General features: G+C 34.0%; 2 long non-coding RNA genes across 3 annotated transcripts in view; one reads left to right on the top strand and one right to left on the bottom strand.

Annotated features, from left to right (window-relative positions):
- Nucleotides 1–8,360, top strand: part of LOC106504673 — a 69,574-nt gene extending 61,214 nt beyond the window's left edge. Inside the window, exons 3-4 of one of the 2 annotated variants that reach the window (XR_001298333.2) lie at nucleotides 7,554–7,716; nucleotides 8,103–8,360. This is a non-coding gene — a long non-coding RNA (uncharacterized LOC106504673). The remainder of the gene's footprint in view (nucleotides 1–7,553; nucleotides 7,717–8,102) is intronic. The other variant, XR_002346683.1, reaches the window with a different exon arrangement.
- Nucleotides 1–21,592, bottom strand: part of LOC110262109 — a 91,359-nt gene that overhangs the window by 10,319 nt on the left and 59,448 nt on the right. The window lies entirely within an intron of this gene.

The raw sequence follows: 21,592 nt of genomic DNA, 5'->3' as shown, positions 1-21,592 counted from the left end.
TAAACAACATCTACTAAAAAACCAATGGGTCAACAAAGAAATCAAAAGGGAAATTAAAAATACCTTGAATGAATGATAATGAAAATACAACAATGCAATATCTATGGGATGCTGCAAAAAAAGTTCTTAGAGGGAAGTTCATAGTGAAACAGGCCTTCCTAGAAAAAAAAATCTCAAATCAACAACACAAACTACCACCTAAAAAGAATTAGAAAAAAAGAACAAAAAAAACCCTAAAGTCAGCAGGAGGAAGGAAATCATAAAGATCAGAGAGGAAATCAATAAAATAGAGATTCATAAAACAATAGGAAAAAAAATCAATAAAACCAAAAGCTGGCTCTTTGAATGGGTAAACAAAATTGACAAACTTCTGGCCAGGCTCACCAAGAATAAAGAACCCAAATAAACAAAATGTGAAAAGGAGAAATCTCAACAGATACCACAAAAAAATACTCAAAACCATAAGACAATACTATAAGAAATTACATGCCAACAAATATGACAACCTAGAAGAAATGGACAATTTTCTAGAGGCATAAAGCCCGCCAAAACTGAATCAAGAAGAAATAGATCAATTGAACAGATCAATCACTAGAAATGAAATCGAGTATGTAATAAAAACACTCCCTACAAACGAAAGTCCAGGACCAGATGTACTCACAGGTGAATTCTACCAACACACAAAGAACTTAAACTCATCTTTCTTAGACTTTTCCAAAAGGATGAAGAAGGAACACTCCCCAAGGACATTATTTGAATCCACCATTACCCTAATACCAGAGACAGACATAGATACTACCAAAAAGAAAATTATAGGCCAATATCTTTGATTAATATAGATGCAAAAATTCCCAACAAAATTTTAGCCAACTGAATCCAACAACACGTGAGAAGATCATACAACACGACCAAGTGGGATTCACCCCAAGTTCACAAGGATGGTTCAACTTATGCAAATCAATTAATGCCATATACCTCATTAACAAAATAACATAATAAATAACATAATAAAAGCCACTTATGACAAACCTGCAGCCAATATATTACTCAACAGAGCAAAGCTGAAAGCCTTCCTGCTAAAATTTTCAGTAAAACAAAGCTGCCCACTCTTGCCACTTTTATTCAGCATAGCATTGGAAGTCCTAGTTACAGCAATTGGACAAACAAAAGAAATAAAAAATATCCAAATGGGAAGAGAAAAGGTAAAATCATCACTCTGTGTAGATGACATGATACTATACATAGAAAACCCTTAAGGACTCCACACAAAACTACCAAAACTGATCAACGGATTCAGCAAAGTACCAGGATATGAGATTAACATTCAGAAATTGGTTGCATTTCTGTATACTAACAATGAAGAATTAGAAAAGGAATATAAGAATATAATACCTTTTAATCATACCCTGAAAAATCAAATACCTAGAAATAAACCTAACCAAGCAGATGAAAGACTTCAATGCTGAAAAGTATAAAACATTAATCAAGGAAGTTAAAGGGGATTCAAAGAAGTAAAAAGATATCCCATTCTCCTGGATTGGAAGAATATCATTAAAATGGCCATATTACCCAAAACAACCTACAGATTTCACGCAGTCCCTATCAAATTACCCATGACATTTTGTTGCAGAACTAGAATAAATAATTGAAAAGTTTATATGCGGAACCATAAAAGACCAGAATTGTGAAAAGAATCCTGAAGGGGGTGGGGGGACAGAAACAAGCAGGAGGCATAACTCTCCCAGACTTCAGACAATAATATAAAGCTATGGTAATCAAGGCAGTGTGGTGCTGGTACAAAAACAGACGTATGGGAAAATGGAACAGAATAGAGAACCAAGAAATAAATCCAGACACCTATGATCAATTAATTTTCAACAAAGGAGGCAAGAATATAAAATGGGAAAAAGAAGGTCTTTTCAGCAAGTGATGCTGGGAAACCTGGGCAGCCGCATGTAAATTAATGAAACTGGAACACACCCTTACACCATGCACAAAAATAAATCAAAATGTCTTAAAGACTTAAGAAATATGCATAAAACTCCTAGAAGAGAACAGAGGTAAAACATTCTCTGACATCAACTATACAAATGTTTTCTTAGGTCTGTCAAGACAATAGAAATAAAATAAAAACAAAAACCACCCAATGAACCTAATCAAACTTACAAGCTTTTGCACATCAAAGGAAACCATAAAAAAGTCAATCTATGGAATATGAGAAAATATTTGCAAATGATGCAACCAACAATGGCTTAATCTCCAAAATATACACACATTTCATACAACTCAACTGCAAAAAAAACAAACAACCCAATTGAAAAATGGGCAGAAGACCTAAACAGACATCTCTCCAAAGAAGACATATGGATGGCCAACAGGCACATGAAAAATTGCTCAACATCACTAATTATTAGAGAAATGCAAATCAAAACTGCAATGAGGTACTACCTCACACTGATCAGAATGGCTATCATTATAAATAAGTCTACAATAACAAATGCTGGAGAGGGTGTGGAGCAATGGGAACCCTCCTACACTGTTGGTGGGAATGTAAATTGTTGCCACTGTGGAAACCAGTATGGAGGTACCTCAAAAAAAACTAACCATAATGCTCTAGCAATCCCACTCTTGGGCATAGATCCAGACCAAACCTTCATTCAAAAAGATGCATGAACCTCCATGTTCATTGCAGTGCTATTCACAATAGCTAAGACATGGAAACAACCTAAAAGTCGATCAACAGATGAATGGATTAAGGTGTGGTACATGTACACCCTGGAATAATAGTCATAAGAAATAATAAAATAATGTCATTTTTGGCAACATGGTTGGAACCTAGACTCTCATACCAAATGAAGTCAGAAAGAGAAAGACAAATACCATATGATATCACATATCTGGAATCTAAAATATGGCATAAATGAACCTACCTACAAAAGAGAAACAGACTCACAGACATAGAGAACAAGCTTGTGGTTGCCAAGGGGGAAATGGAAGGAATGGGATGGACTTGGGGTTTGGGGATAGTAGATCCAAACTATTGCATTTGGAGTGGATAAGCATTGAGATCCTGCTGTAAGCACTGGGAACTATATCTAATCACTTGTGACAGAACATGTTAGAACATAATATGAGAAAAATAATGTATGGGGGCACTTTGCTATACAGCAGAAATTGACAGACCATTGTAAATCAACTATAATAAAATTAAAAAAAAAAAAAACTCGGGAAAATTAGAATTCCCATTGTGGCTCAGCCAATTAAGGACCTGTTGTTTTCTCTCTGAGGATGTAGGTTTAATCCCTGGCCTTGTTCAGTAGGTTAAGGATTTGGCATTGCCACAAAGTGTGGCTTAGGTTACAGATGCAGCTTGGATCCAGTGTTGCTGTGGCTTAGGCCTCAGCTGCAGCTGATTTGATGCCTAGCCCAGGAACTTTCATATGCCACAGGTATGGCCATTAAAAAAAATAGAGGGAGATTAAGACCTACAAAGAAAAAATATGAGAAAAACTGTCCCTATCAAATCTCTTGTATAGATAAAAGATAGGGTCCTCTATAGGCTGAAACCAGAGGACACCAGAAAGTACCTCAAACCATTTGATGAAATGAAAACATTGGTAAAGGTAGGAAAGTGGGTAAATATAAATAACAGTGTAACTGATTTTTTTTCTTGGTTTCTACCTGCCTTTTCTCTTATCTGACTTAAAAGACAACTGCATAAGGCAGTAATCTGAAATATGTAATGGAAACAATGTATAAATATAGAATGTATGTGAACTATATTGAAACAGTTTTTGTATATACTTGAAATTTTGTCAATAGGAATTAGATTAAAATAATTCAGGCAACACTAAGGAAAAAATACAAAGTAAATAGTAAAAAAATGACAGTGATGTTAAATTGGTATGCTAGAAAATATCTATCAAAAAAGAACAATGGAGGACTAGAGAATGGCATATAAAAGCAAATAACAAAATGGCAGACAAAAATTCTTACCTTTGTCCTATGAATGGATTAAGTGCTGTAATTAAAAGATAGACTGGCACACTATCCAACAACAGCAAAATATATATTCCTTTCAAACACACTTGGAACATTCTTCAGGATAGGCATTATATTAGTCCATAAAACAAATCTCAATAAGTGTAAAAGGATGTAAATCATACAAAATATATTCTCTGACAACAATAGAATGAAATAGGAAGACAATTTGGAAAATTCAAAGTAATGTGGAATTTAAACAACATACTGCTTAACAACCAATATATCAAGAAATAAATCAAATGAATACCTTTCTTCCATATAAAGAAACTAGAAAAATAAAAAGAACAAACTAAACTCAAGAAAGTGTAAGAAATGAAATTATAATTATTGGTACAGAAATAAATGAATTAGAAAATATAAATAACAATTGATTATGAGGCTGATGTGCTGACCACTGTGCTAAGAAGGCACTATAATGGAAAAAAAATCATTATATAAATAACAATACAGAATAGGAAAAATTCCCAAAGTTCTCAGGAAAAAAAATCAATTGACAAACAAAGCAAAAAAAGAAAAAAAAAAGAAAGAAAAGACACAATTTCCTAAACTCAAGAATAAAATAGAGGACATTACAGAAATACAAAGAATTATTATAAAATTATTAGAAAATAATTGTATGGTAACATTATATTACGCAGATGAAATGGGTAGTCTTATAAAAACAGAAACTACTAAAACAGATTCAAAAGAAATAGAAACTTTGAATAGAACTATGGGAAGTAAGGAAATTGAATTAATAATCAACATACTTCCTACGAAGTAAATCTCATGAACAGATTGCTTCTCTAGTAAATTATACCAAATATTTAAGAATTAATACCAATCCTTCACAAAACCTTTCAAAAATAAAGATACCTCATTCTCCAAGGTAAATATTATGCTGGTACTAAAATAGGTTAAAAATATCACAAGAAAAGAAAATTGTGGACAAATACCTCTTCTGAATATAAACACAAAAATACTCAAACCAAATCCAGCAAGATATAAAAGGGTATGCAGCATGTCTTAGTGGGACTTATCCCAGGAATAGAAGAATGTCTCCACATACAAAAAGTAATCAATGTACTACACACATTAATATATTAAAATCCAAAAATAACATGACCGTTCAAATTATTAAAGAAAAATAATTTGACAAAATCTAGCACTCTTTGATGATTAAAATTCACAATCATGCAAAGTATATATTTTTATAAGGGCCTAGTATCCAGAACATTTAAAGAATTCTTTTAACAATTAAAAGCAACCTAATTAAAAATGCATAATGTTTTTCATTTCTCCAAGTAAGATACAAATGACCAAAAAGCTGATGAAGAGATGCTGGACTTCATTAGTTATTAGAGAAATGTAAGTCAAAATCATAAAAAGATACCACTTTACACCCACTAGGATGCCTGTAATAAAAATATGGGCAACAACGAATGTTGGCTAGGGCTAGGATGGGGAGTGAAGGCAACTCTCCTACACTGCTTATTGAAATGTAAAATTTAGAGCACCTGGGAAAACTCTTTGGCCTTTCCTCAAAAATTTAAACAGAGTTCCATGTGATCCAACAATTTTACTCTTAATTATGTATCCAAGAGATTTAAAACATATGTCCATGCAAAAAATCTTGTTCATAGCACAAATGTTCATAGCAGCATTATTCATAATAACCAAAAGTGGAGCTAACCCAAATACCCATCAAATGAGAAATGGCTATCTGTACAGTGAGATATTATTCATTATTCCTAAAAAGGAATAAGATACCAATATATACTACAACATGGATAAACTTCGAAAATGTTATGCTAAGTGAAGGTAGAGGAAAAAGCCCATGTATGTATATTAATCTTTTTTTTTTTTTTTGGTCTTTTGTCTTTTTAGGGCCACACCAATGGCATATGGAGGTTACCAGGCTAGGGGTCTAATCAGAGCTGTAGCTGCTGGCCTATGCCACAGCCACAGCAACGCCAGATCAGATCCGCGTCTGTGACCTACACCACAGCTCACAGCAAGGCCGGATCCTTAACCCATTGAGCGAGGCCAGGGATCGAACCTGCAACCTCATGGTTCCTAGTCAGATTTCCACTGTGCCATAACAGGAACTCCTGTATATTAATTTTTATTAAAGCATAGATCCTTCAATACTTAGAGTCTAAATAACATGTTATGTAAGGAGATAAAGGGAATAATATGCCTTGCTTTGAAGTTTTCCCCTCACAGCCCCTAAAATATGTCTCCTCCTTTAAATGATCATACATATAGTTCAATGACAGGGATTTGGCATGCATTAACCCACTAGTTAGATTTCTTATTCTATTTGCATTAAAAGCTGCTTATTGTGTGCTTTCTATTTATAAGGCATTGTGCCTTGCTCAAGGAGCTTATAGATTTGGGAGGAATACAGAAAAAATATATATATAATAATAGGTGATATATACATATGATATATTATCTATTCATGAGTGATATGTGAAATATATATATAATGATATATTTACATATGCATAAGTAAATTAAAATGTGTCAAATGAGAACATTTTCAAAACAATGCATGTTAGGATAAGTCAAGCTCTGAGAAACAAGCTCAGAGTGCAAACAGGCTCTGTTAGTTGAGGTATATAGTCTGGTAAAGTCAGGATGGAAATAGCAGCAAATTCCAGTAAAGGGAGCAAGCAGTGAGTATAGATATAAGGGTAAGAAATATACCTGATGTGTTAGAAACACAATGGGTCTGACCAGTCAAAGCTCTCAGGAAATGTTCTAATGGTGACACCTCCCCTTCAATTACCTGCCACCTGAAAAGTTTATCCTACTCAGCCCTTCCTTGGTAGAGGCTCCAAGAGGTACTTGAGATCTCAAGACACTACTCCTCTTTGATAGGAAATGAGCCCTGAAAGAAACACCGCCCAATACTTGGGGGCACTTTATAGTAATATACCAGGTAACACATTTTACAATATGGAACTATGCTAAAATTCATTTAAAATGCAAATTAGTGAATCTATAATTACACTTCTAAATAATATAAATAAGGATTTCTAAACCTGATTTTTAAGTGATTAATTTCCTGTTTTATCCATTTAGTACAAACACTATGAGAGCAAAAGCACTGTTTTTATGTATTTTGTAAAGTCTCCTAAGTTATGGGTAAAGGGTGAATTTTAAATAATAGCAACAATGAGCACAGTTAATATTTACAAGGTTTAACATTAAATGATATTGTGCTGATGACGGTGTTTCCAATTGTTCCTTTTGCAAAAACATAGGAATTGTTAGAATTCAACAGCCTGAATAAAATAAGCAATATAATGTTGTTATCTATATAACACACTTTCTCTATTGGGATCTTCAATTTTATTTTTCATGTGAGTGGCATTAATAGAGGTTTTCAAACATTTTTGACAGCTACAATTGGTCCTTAAACTCTTGTCATCAAAGTGTCACTAATACTCAAATTTGCATATAAATTCCTGTTCTCCATCATATACCATGTGAATGAAGAAAATAACTGTTTGCTTTTTCAGTTGGATAAAAAGCATTTCAGGCAAACTGAAGGTGTTATGTTCATAGCAAGATATAGAAACAGCTGCTGGAGATGATGATCACCATGAAAGCACATCTTGAGAAGCATTTGAAGATGTGTTTTCAAGGGTGACTGTTCCCCATAGTTGAGACACCACCAACCTGGTCAGACCGGCACATCCCTGTAAGCAGACTTTCTAAATTACCTCTTTACTGCATGCCTCTCCCATTAGCACAGCCACCTCTGTATTCACACCGATGTAACGATCACCTCTGCAGTATTTACACCCTGGGCCTGGCTGGCTGGTTGCCTCTTACTCTGTGGCAAGATTATTGATTGCAGATGCTTATTAAGCAAGTATGAAGCAATAAGCCATGAGAGCTGTTGATAATTCAAGAGGCAAAGCTAGTAATTATATAAGGATCAGGAGGATTATTACATACAAGGCCTTGGTAAATATGACTGATTGCTATTGCAGGGCTGTGATGACTGTTTGAATTTAAATGTATTATTATTGATTTTTTGTTTTTATTGCATTTTAAATTGACAGGTTTTTAATGCAAATAGTCCATTCTACCCAACTGCCAGGTCCTGCTACTGTAACTTGATGATTAACAGACGAGCGCAGCAGTTACTGTTTCGACTGCTCAGTCCAAAGCAAAGCCATTACCTTTTCCCTCTAAATGTACTTTCCTTTCATTGCTTTCTGAATGTAACATATATTGTGCCTCAGGATTTCATGATCCATTGGCACTGTTGTGCTACTTATAAAGATGCCAAATAAAATTATTAAATAACATTAAAAGTCTTTCCCCATTGAACTCAGATACCATCATGTCTTCCTATCTTTTTCTTTGGTAAGTTAAATCTGTCAAGAAGACAAAATTTTCAAAAGGCAAAATGTGAGGAAAACTAGATAATGTCAATAGTCTGAAGTTGGAACTCAGGAAAGTGAACATATATAGTAATTGGTTATTTTAAATGGTCATTATTGGGATTCCTTAAGGCATTTTAAACATAGGAGGTAGAGAGATGTCAATTTCCTAAAATACTGATTAAAGATATTGAATAGTGAGAAGAAAAGCATGTGTTTTCTTATATTCTCATATTCAGCACAATTTTGGTTCATTTAGAATATGTACTAGAAAGTGAATTCATATTCAGAATTATAGAGGTTTGCTTGTTTTAAACACAGAGATCTAGACATTCAACTGCTCCATGGAGCAGATACCTAAAGAAGTCCCAGAAAATAAAAGAAACTTGGCTAAGGATATCTATCATATCAATGTTAAAACTGGAATAATGATTATTATTACTATTCTTATTATGGCCAACACATTGACACTATGTCATACACAATTTTTATGTCATTCGGGCTTGAAATAACTTCATAAAGTAAGTATTCTTATAATCTAGTATCCATAAAAGGGCTCTTCAGCTAACTCAGTTACTTTCCTGAGGATAGATTATTCATAAAATGCAGGTCCAATACAATTAATGTCTAGTTACAAATATCTTGCTCTTTAATCTCAGCACTATTGGTCTATGACTCTAGTATTGTGATTCTTCCTTTAAAAATGCATGTTATTTATTCATTTATTCATGAGATATTGAAGGATTACTCTATGATAACACTATTCTAAGACTGGATAGAGTGGTGATAAAGATGGGTAAAATCTTGTCTTCATGTTTCTTACATTACAATCAAGGAAACAGCAAGAATACATAAACCTCTAAATAATAATGGAGAAACAGTGCTATCAAATTTTAGAATGTAAGTAAAGAGATAAAGAGTCACAATGGCAAATTTTAGATAGCAAAGTGAGAGAAACCAAGTCGCTGTTTGGGCTTGAAAATTCAGAGCCCTGAATGCAGTGGATATTAAATTTGAGATTCTGACAGCATAGCCAAGAGATTTACATTAGGTAGTTGGGTATATATGTCCAATATGGTCACTGCTAGCCATACATGGATATATAAATTTAGAGTAATTTTAATTAAATAAAATTTCAAATTCAGTTCTCCATTTACACTCACTGCATTTTAAAAGCTGATAGGAACATGGGCCATTAGCTACCATATTGGATGGTAAAGAAATAGAACATATCTGCCATTATAGATGTTTCACTTGGACAGCATAACTGGTTTACAGAAAAGGTCAGATAAGGAGAAATTAAACTGAAAATCAAAAAAATGACTCCACATTTTCTTTTATTTGAGCAACTAGCTAGGTACAGGTACCAATTTCTTAGATGAGTAAATTAGAGAGAAGTTAGTATGTAGACTGTGGACTGAACATTTTTTACAAAGGAGTTTAAAACTCAATGATATAGTTGAAAACAAGATGAAATATTCTGTAATGGAAAATAGAAGGAAATTTGTAATTTAAAATGTCAGTATCAAACTTTAAATACTATTTATTCTCCTTGGAAAGTAAAAACATCCCTACAGCCTCAAGTATAGGTATATATATCTTAGAATTTGTGCAGCCCCATTGTGGAATTTTTTAGTATTATCATCCCCAAGTAATATAGTTCTATTCCCACAGATACAAAATAACTTAGATAATAAAGATATAACCATGAACCACTTACTCCATTACTAGGATACAGGTAGAATTACCCCTTCCACTTTCATGTATGCATAGGAATTAACATTTCTCCTGACAGTTAAGATTAGAGAACTTTATTTCTACCACCTGAATCACCCAGGTAACTATTGTAGGACACAAAAAATAGCATCAGCAAAGTCCATATATGTCAAATATGTAGATGCTTTCATTCATCTTATACATTTTTCAAGATTTGTCTTCTTCCCCCACCCAAGTTTCAAATCCCTGTCATTAGGAAGAACAGACAGATTCCAAGACCTTAGTGTGCTTTACATATGCTGCTCTATTTATTCAAATTTGAATTATTAAAAACAGAAAAAGTACATGAAAACTCTACCCTACTCCTACCACACAGTTTTAGCTTGCTCATCTCTTTTTTAGTTCCTTCTTACTTATTTCTGATGTTTCCTACTTAATTTGGAATAACGCATCTACTGCTATTATAGTAATAATGAAAAATGTCTTAAAATAAGGATGATTTTCTTCTTTAAAAAAATCTTTTGAAGGTGAGAGTTATATTGTGTGTATGTATAATCACTAAATCACTAAAGACAATGAAAACAACACATGGCAAAGCAGCACAAGTTGTCTAAACAGATGATGACAGGTGGTAAAATGATTAGACTCATATTGAACAGAAATAAGCATGAGTAAAATATATTTTTAAAAAATTGGTAATTTTTGTTAGTTTTTTAACATATAAATAATTTTAATATTGATTTTTTTCTTTTCCACAAAGAACACTCATCATTCTTAGTAAATATTGAGATATTATAATTTAGTTCATCATTGTGAATTAAATAATAAGCCACATGGCCTTTTCCATGCTAGAACATCCAATAAGCACCATTCAGTTTGTAGTTGGATGAATAATTCCTCTATTACATAATTTTGGTTTATCCAATTCAAGGCAACTTTCAATCCAAAACTAAATATAGACATTTAGAGCAAATCAGCAATGTTAATTATTAATGCATTTTATAATTATTTCTGAATATTAGTAAAAAAGATATAAAACAAACAAATCCAACTTTAATTGTTCTCAGTTTTATTCATGAACTGTTGCTGTGATCAAAATAATCCAAGATGCTTTTCAAGGTCACCTGTTAACGAACCTCATTTTAGCTAAGTATTAAAATAATTAATTCTACATGTTCTTAAGCCTTTGGCAACTTTGATGGCAATGTAGCTTTGTGCATGCTTTACTTTACCTTTGATTTAAGATCTGAAAGGATAAATATTTCCTTTCTGAGTTCTGGGTATATTGTAGTATTTTTCTTTTAAACACAGAAAGATTTTGCTTTTCTACATATTGTCATATTTGGTCATTTCTACTTTCCTTATGAATAAATCAGCCTCATAGTCAAAATTACATAGATTTTGAGTATCAGCAGAGGAGAGATGGAGTACTTTAGGAAAACAAGAGTGGAGATTTTAAGATGTCACACTTGTAGAAGAATGCCAAATAGATAGTTTGGCCAGATTCTATGTGTTTAAGGGTTAAAGTTAATTACATATCAAAATAGATTAAATCAGTGGGATACAAGAATAAATCTAAAATTTAATTTGAGATAATTATTAAAATTTAATTACTAAAGCTTTGGTAGATATAATTTTTTAAATGCAATTAATACACAGAAATCGATGGCATTTCTATACACTAACAATGAAAGATAAGAAAGAGAAATTAGGGAAGCAAAACCATTTACCATTGCATCCAAAAGAATAAAATACCTAGGAGTAAACATACCGAAAGAGACAAAAGACCTGTACTCTGAAAACTATAAGACACTGATGAAAGAAATCAAGATGACACAGAGATGGAAGGATATACCATGCTTGTGGATTGGATGAATTAATATTATCAAACTACCTAAGATAATCTACAGAGTCAATGCAATCCCTATCAAATTACCAAGGACATTTTTCACAGAACTCAAAATATTTTAAAGTTTGTTTGGAAGCACACAAGAACCAAAATAGGCAAAGACAGCCTGAAAAAGAAAATTTGAGCTGGAGGAATCAGGCTCCCTGACTTCAGAAAATACTACAAAGCAACAATCATCAAAACCATATGGTACTGGCACAAAGACAGACATATAGATCAGTGGAACAGAATAGAAAACCCAGAATTAAACCTACGCACCTACAGCTAACTCATCTATGACAAATGGGGCAAAAATATACCATGGATAAAGGAAAGCTTGTTCAATAAGTGGTGCTGGGAAAACTGGACAGCCACATGGAAAAGAATGAAATTAGAACACTCCCTAACACCATACAGAAAAGTAAACAAAATGGATTAAAGACCTACATATAAGACCAGACACTCTAAAACTCTTAGAGGAAAACATAGGCCAAACCCTCTCTCACATAAACGACAAACATCTTCTCAGACCCACCTCTTAGAGTATTGACAATAAAAACAAAAATAAACAAGTGGGACCTAATCAAACTTAAAAGTTTCTGCACAGCAAAGGAAACCCTTCAACAAAACAAAGACAACCCACAAAATGGGAGAAAATCTTTGCAAGTGAATCAATGGACAAGGGATTAATCTCCAAAATTTATAAATACCTTCTGCAGCTCCATACCAAAAAAAACAAACAAGCCTATCAAAAAATGGGCAGAAGATCTAAACAGACAGTTCTCCAAAGAAGACATACAGATGGCCGAGAAACACATGTAAAGATGTTCAACATCACTCATTATTAGAGAGATGCAAATCAAAACCACTCTGAGGTATCACCTTACACCAGCCAGAATGGCCATCATCCAAAAGTCTACAAACAATAAGTGCTGGAGAGGTGTAGAGAAAAAGGAACCCTAGTACACTGCTGGTGGGATTGTCAATTGGTGCAACCACTGTGGAAAACAGTATGGAGATTCCTCAGAAAACTAAACATAGAACTACCATTTGATCCAGCAATCCCACTCCTGGGCATCTATCCAGAGAAAACCATGACTCGCAAAGACACATGTACTCCGATGTTCATTGGAGCACTCTTTTCAATAGCCAAGACATGGAAACAACCTAAATGTGTCAATTGACAGAGGAGTGGATCAAGAAGATGTGGTACATATACACAATGAAATATTACTCAGCATTAAAAGGAACAAAATACCAGCAGTTTTAGCAACATGGATGGACCTAGAAATTATCATGCTAAGTGAAGTCAGCCATACAATGAGACACCAACATCAAATGCTTTCACTGACATGTGGAATCTGAATAAAGGACAGACTGAACTTCTTTGAAGAACAGATGCAGACTCACAGATATTGAAAAACTTATGGTCTCCAGAGGAGACAGTTTGGGGGGTAGGGGGATGTGCTTGGGTTGTGGGATGGAAATCCTGTGAAATTGGATTGTGATGATCATTATACAACTACAGATGTGATAAATTCATTTCAGTAATAAAAAATTGAAAACAATTAAAAAAATAAAATTTGAACTTGTACACAAACAATAGTTTTTCAGCAAAGGAATTTGCCTGATTGTATCAGTGGTCATTTTATTGCATATTTCTGTTATAAATAGTTGCTATTGTTCACCTAGAAATGTGGTTAGTTGGGCAGTGTAATTAACATTCAAAATAATAATGTCTGAAGTTTTATTTGCATCAACTTCCAATAGGCAAATGAAAGGGGATTTTATGGAATATAGCAAGTAGTAGTTATTTTTACTTCTAATGACCAGAACTTTATCTCCTGTAGAGTTTCTGGCAAATAAAATATTGAGATTAATTTTACAAGTCCTTCTTCCTTAACTACTGAAAAAGTTGGTAGTCATTAACAGTAATCTAGGGAATTAATTATTGGTAAAATGGTATTTCATACTGCTTGTTTCACCTTATGATATAAAGACAATCTTTGATTCAAGCATCCTATTATATATTTATTAGTTGCTCTTCATTTTTTCAAAATATCATGTAAATGCACTTGGTTAGGAACTTCAAAATTAATTGAAGAAAAATGTTGAAAGTGGCCCATTATTTCTAAATGAAGCAATAATTCTGCTATTACACTCTGCTATAATTATATTCTGAACAGTTAACATATGTAATACACTTGAAATGTATTAGGGAAAAATGCATCCCTATGATTCCTTAATCAGTTTTTAACTACCATCATGTTTGTTCCATTGCTACTGACACTTGCATGAACATGATCTTCACTAAGTTCTCTTCCTATAAATACTTATTCAAACAGATTCATCATGATTTTCCTGTATTATTCCCAGACATCTTACAGCAAGCAAGTAAAATTAGAGAAATGATTCAACTCTGTCAGACTTAAAATAGAATTCTGGTGATTTCTCTATATCTAGATGTCTGATGTATAAAGCAAAAAAAAAGATATGTAATGATTTCAGTAACCCTTTGGGATATAGCAACATGTAATTAAAGGAAATGTTCTAGTAACATGTTTTTTTAAAAGGAACTTTCCTAGAGGCTGTAATATCTGCAAATACCCAAAATTTTCTTCTTTAACTTTTAAAAGTTGTTGGTATTTTCTAATAAATTACTTGATAGTTTTTATTTAAGTTCTGAACTTCCAAGATCTTAAAAATATGAAGAAATATTTTAAGCTTTTTTAAAGTTGGTTTTTAAGTTTAATTAGAATTAAATGTGTTTTAGAGGACATTCTCTTTTAACACTTTATGCTTCATATTGTTATTTTTCTATCTGTGTGATTAATATTGTAGATGATATGGGCAATTTTTTAACTCATGATCATGTTGAAAAGTTTAACATATGATGTGAAGAATTTCTAAATAAGATATTTCTTGAAATACTTATAGCTTACATGGAAATATGTAATTTAAAGAACTGTTTCCAAGAGTTTTTTTTTTAATGTTATGAATGCTAATATCCCAAACAAATATGAAAAATTAGAATTGTACTAAAAAATAATGACTGTTATCATGCCTGGTATTAATTGTTAAAAACCAAAAAGATTTATGAACTCAATGACATTTTTCTTATAGGTATATGTGTTTAATTACACTCTTTTAATCATTTTAGCAATCTATTTCTCCATTTTAAAATATTTGATATTTCTATATTGTAATATGAATAAAATGAATTTTAACAATTGATATGAATTATATGAAGTATATACATATATATGCACCTCTGCATGTATATTCAAACTGATAAAAGCTGAATATGTAATATATATAAAGGGATTTTTTTAATGCAACTTATATGTATGTAGAATATGTTTTAAATTTAATATTAAAATATTTACTGTAATCCAAATAAAATTTCTTCATAGTATTGAGATTACACTTATTAATAGGATTTACCTTATGTGATGATTTTATAACTGACCATACACAGTATACCCATAAATGTGACCAAAATACACATTTGCCTATTTAGAATTACAAAGGGCAAAATAAATCTGACATTGAGTGATAGATTTTGTCTAAATATCAAGTATGAAGTTCACCTCTGGTGTACCAATCAATCAAGTACCAACAATCAAGTGTAGAATGAAAAGTCTTATTTTATTTAATCCTAGAACAGTTGTCTGATGCTTAGTCAGAAGTCCAGTTTACTACCCCAATTCTAATGAAGCTAAATATACACTATTGACTGCACTTTATTGAATAGGCACTAAAGTAGAAATTGTATATTCTTTATTATATTTACTTATAATAGTCTTAAAATTTGATCATTATTATGTTAATTTTAAATATAAGAAAAATCAATCACTGGCTAAGAGGTAGCCAAGCCAGGATTATTACCCAAATCAATATGAATTCACTATCCATTTTATTATATATAATTAGTAATTACATGAATTAAAAAAATATATATATATATATGGTAAATTCACCAAAGGAAAAATTTCTGCATTAGTGATCTAAAATATGATCACTAATGCAGAGAAACTTGAAGAGCCAGATAAATTGAATCAAGAACACATATTATTCCTTTTTCATTTGTGGCCAAAATTGCATCCCTCTTACATAGAAACAACAACCAGCATAATGGTTATGACTTTGTCCTGTTAATGAATTGTCAATTACTGAATCACTTTAAGTGTTTGCAAATAGCCTTGTGTGTATAACTAACAGAAGATTTGAGAGGAGACATATTTTGTTATATCTAAACAAAGCATTAAAAACAGAAAATGTATGACAATTTAAAATATAAAATATTATTTTAGAGGAATGGAATATATCAAAAACAAATTTGCAAATCTGTCTCTAAAGGTAAACTTTACAGACTGTAATAAACACTCATAAAAGCCCATGCTATAAAGTAGAGGGGAGTTCCCTGGACAACACAGATTGCGCTCACAATATTCTATGGCAATGGGCCATGAACTTGTGATTGGAATCAGCTTTTGTTTATAAAATCTGCCTTGACCATTAACTCTATTAAAAGCTCTGCTGCCACCCCAGTTATTGGCATACCCAACAGAATTTTCACAAGGGCACTACCTGGGGAAACTAAAATGCACTTGTCTTTTCACAGTCTAGTTCTTATCCCTGATTGTATAACTTGCCAGGATCTCTACTGTTGGGGTCCTTAATACCCACAACTGGTATTTGCTACAACTTTTTTTTTCCCTTTTTTCCAATTTAGAAAAATTCAGAGGCATTGATATATACCTTAACGTTTAGATGACTCAGAACCAATTCAAAATTGGTGGTATTTCCAGCTCTGATATCTTGATCCAACTCTAATGAGTTTCTGTCCTGCCCCTGTAAACAAGATTACATCTACTACCGTGATTACTTGGATGCTTTTGTTGGTTCTGCGTTGAAATATTTGTAGTGATAGTCTGTTCAGTATTCGATTCCATCATCACTGACTCCCAGCTTGGCCTTCTTCTCTTGCCTCTCTTGCTCGTCTTTCTTCTAAGTTTCTAATAAATACCTTATAGTTTCTAGGCACTATTTTCACTAATAATTTTAATGCTATTGTGAAGTATTTTATTAATTATATTTTCAGAATTAAAAAAAGGAGAAAAAGTAACAACTCATCCGGAATTTCACTGATAGGAAGTGGCAAAAATGGCCCTAATTCCAGAAACTATACTCAAAAAACCTCTAGCAAATTTAAATTCTGATTCTAACTTTATTATATATTGCCACTTGCTGGAAGATCTGAGACATTTAGGATGTCTGCAGACCTGTGTAGATCTCTATATATAGTCTTTGCCAGCACTTCATCATTATACTCTGGAAATCTGTTGAGTTTTTCCCATTCAGATCTAATTGGTATTGATTGCTTGGCCAGACTCGCAATTCTTATCTTCCTAGTCCTGTGCTATGAATACCATGGCTCTGATTCTTCAGATGGAGTTTCTCAGGATGTGGTTCTCCCCTTACTCAACCATTAAATAATTAGCTTCCCAATCCTAGCTATGTCTATAAACATGAAAATACACAAAAAAGTGGAAATACTTCCCATTTTGCCTCATGCAGGACAGTTAATTTCTCAAAAACTTGCTCATCCATTTCTTGAAACACAAAAATTTCTAAACTCACCCTTTCATTCTCATTTCCTCTGGGTTCAGGAATATGAAATGAGATTTTGAATCTGTTAAATTTTGTGTACACATATGACTATAAACCAGTTTAATTTCTATTGTTAACTTGTGTGCTATTATTCATCAAGGGAGAAGCGTTACAGCCCTTAAAATTCATTGCCAAATGTTTGCTTATTCAGACAAGTCGCAAGTAGAAAAAGGCAGTACTCTGAATAAAGAATGGATCCCTGTAGTTCATGAATGGCAAATTATAAAGAAGAACACAATGGCAAATTAAAAAACAGAACACTTACTTAAAAGCCTGGCCAATAAATGCAAATACTGCATTGCAATCAAAACCATTTTTAAAATTAGGAGTTTGGGATTAGCAGACAAAAACTACTATACATGAAGTCAATAAACAACAAGGTCCTACTCTATCGCACAGGTAACTATGTTCAGTCTCCTATAATAAACTATAATGGAAACGAATATGTATCTATGTATAAATGAACCACTTTGTTTTACACCACAAACTTAATCCCACATTGTAAGTCAACAATACTGCACTTTAAAAAACATTAGAAAAAGGAGCTCTCATTGTGGCACAGCAGAAGCAAGTCTGACTAGGAACCATGAGGTTGCGGGTTCGATCCCTGGCCTCGCTCAGTGGGTTGAGCATCTGGCATTGCCATGAGCTGTGGTGTAGGTTGCAGATGCAGCTTGGATCCCGAGTTGCTGTGGCTGTGGTGTAGGCCAGCAGCTGTAGCTCTGATTAGATCTCTAGCCTGGGAACCTCCAAATGCCACAGGTATGGCCCTAAAAAGACAAAAGACAAAAACAAATTTTTAAAAATATTCCTGACTTAAGCACATAAAAGCCAGATTCATATTTAATGTTCATACCTGTCAGTCGGCAAGACGGTGGACCAGAAGGTTGCCCCATAGACTGTAAGACAGTGAGGGAAACCTTTTGTGTTTTTGTTTAAAATGATAGCACAGTCTATAGCTCCATCTATAGGAGAAATACCACTTCCTATATGATAGTGTGATTCTCTTACATGTGAGCTTCATATTTCTGTGGGTAAATTTCACAACTTCTCTAAGACTTGGGATCTAAAGAAAATTCTGATAGTTCTTTGGCATTTAAACTCTGCTATGGAGTTGCAGTCCTAACTGGAATAAAAATAAATGGAGAAAGGCAGCCCTAAGTAGTGATATAGGAAGATTTTGAACTCACTTTTACCCATAGAAACACCTCTATAAAAGCCTTCAAAACTAGCTGAGCAGTTCCCTCAATTTGGCAAATTAGAACAGCGCCAAAGAAAGGGAAGTTTGACAGGCAGAGATGTGGTTTCACTGTAAATCTAACCATAGTGCAGTGATCCACACTGGGAGGGAATCCACAAACCCAGAGCTTCTCCCTGAGGAGCAAAGGGTTTGTAGCTCACATCAAGAATGTCAGCTTCTAAGAACTCCACCTGAGAGATGAGCCCCCCAAACATCTGGCTTTGAAAACCAAATGAACTCACATTACCATGACCCAAAGGATTTTAGCAAGTTAAGACATGCCTCTGAAAAGGCTCAGGTGCAAGTACACTAAGCCCAAAGCAGAAGTAGCCATTTTAAAGAGTACTCAGAATTTATGTTAAAGAGATTAATTTGCTAATCTTAAAGCATCATTTAGAGGGACAGGGGACTGCTAGGATACTCCCCAGGAATAGAAGTGCTGGCAGATACCATGTTTGCACTCGCCTTGTATGTTGCTAAAGTGGGTGAGAGCCATCTCTTTCTTTTCCCCATCAGGTGCCATCCTTGCATTCTCCCTATGCCACACTCGATAGCACCAGTGTCTCTCAGAGGGGAGATTTTATACCTATCTGGTGCCTGCTTTTTCCTTTTGGTGTCTTAGTCTCTATGGCTGCTTCTTGGGGAATGCCCCTTGATTGTCTGGCTGTGGCTAGAGGAACTTGATTTCCTGGGTTGCAGAGAATTGTAACAATCAAGCTATACCCAAAGGCACTGAACAGAAAGAAAATTGAAAGATGCCCCACATCTTTTGCTTGTTGTGGAACTTCAGTCTGAGGTGTAGATTTCAGGATTGGCAGCCATCTAATAGCTTACAGATGTGCCCTGAAGGAAAGTAAGATTTTTGCATTCACCCTTTTCCCCACTAGCACCCACTGGTATCTCCAAGAAAGGAACACCAGTGTTTGCTATTGCACACAGGCGAGGCACCTAGATCTCCTGGCCCTAATTTGAAGCCAGGGTCATGACTGCAGTGTCACAGGACTATATATACTTATACTATAGAAGCAGCTGCCTGAGGATCTGGCCTCTAATAGCCTAAATCTAAGTACTGAATGGAATCCTTCCCTTTGGGTCACTAACAGGCCCAGGCACATCCTCGATTATTGGAAGCCATTAAAAATAAAAGGGCTGCTTTGACAATCACAGAAGTATGAGAGCACTAAGAGCTAGGACAGGGTTGAACAGTAAATTTTATCTCCTACTTCATACCTGGGAGAGTTTACTGTTTTATCTAATGCATAGAAACCAACAGAGATTCAGGCAAAATAAAGATAGAGGACCATGTTCCAAATAAATCTCCAAGATAAAATGTCACCAGCAAAAAACTTTTTTTTGGTCTTTTTAGGGCCACACTGGCAGCATATGGAAGTTTTCAGGCTAGGGGTTGAATTGGAGCTGCAGCTGCCAGCCTACACCACAACCACAGCAATGCCAGATCTGAGCCACAACTGTGACCTACACCACAGCTCACAGCAATGCCAGGTTCTTAACCCTGAGTGAGGCCAGGGATCTAACCTGTGTCCTCTCAGATGCTAGTCAGATTCTTTTCTGCTGAGCCAGTATGGGAATTCCCCAAAATATTTTGACAGATAAAGAGCTCAAAGTAATGGTCATAAATATAATCCCTGAATTTGAGAGAATAGATGAATAAATACAACTTTAACAGAGAGATTGAGAATATTAAAAAAAAAAGTACTAAGTAAAACTCCCAAGCTGAAGAATATAATAACTAAACTAAAAAATGCAATACAGGGGAGTTCCTGATGTGGCTCAGTGGTTAATGAATCTGAGGTCACGGGTTCTATCCCTGGCCTTGCTCAGTGGGTTAAGGATCCGGCGTTGCCATGAGCACATTGTGTAGAGAGCAGACGCAGCTCAGATCCTGTGTTGCTGTGGCTGTGGCAGAGGCCAGCAGGTACAGCTCCCATTAGACCCCCAGCCTTGGAACCTCCATATGCCACAGGTGTGGCCCTAGAGAAGGCAAAAAAAAAAAGCAATACAAGGGTTCAACAGTAGACTAGGTGAAGTATAAAAAAAGATAAATGAACTCCAAAACAAAGCCCTGGAACTCACCTAATCAGAGCAGCCAAAGAAAAAAAGAATGAAAAAAGTCAAGATAGTGTAAGGAACTCTGGGACAACATCAGACTGACTAACATCTGCAACACAGGCACCCAAAGGGAATAAGAGAGAGAAAGGGATATAAATCTTAATTGAAGAATTAATTGCTAAAAACTTATCAAACATGGGAAAAAAAAGACATCCAGATCCAGGAGTCCCAGAGCATTCCAAACAAGATGAACCCAAAGAAGCCCAAAGAAGACATACTATAATTAAACTCTCAAAATTTAAAGACAGGGAGAGAATCTTAAAAGCAGCAAAAGACAAACAACTTGTTATATACAAGGGGACCCCAAAAAGACTAAAAGCAGATTTTTTTTTCAGCAGAATCTTTGCAGGCCAGAAGAGACTAACACAAAAGAAAACAAGTAAACAAGATACTAAAATAAAACAAACAAAAAAACTTCTAACCAAAAATATTCTATCTGGCAAATTTATCTTTCAGAATTGAATACAAGATAAAAGTTTTTACAGACAAGCAAAAACTAACGATGTTCATCACCACTCA

This window comes from Sus scrofa, chromosome 8 (assembly GCF_000003025.6).
Source record: "Sus scrofa isolate TJ Tabasco breed Duroc chromosome 8, Sscrofa11.1, whole genome shotgun sequence".
NCBI lineage: Eukaryota > Metazoa > Chordata > Mammalia > Artiodactyla > Suidae > Sus > Sus scrofa.
This window is presented reverse-complemented; position numbering and strand designations above follow the sequence as displayed.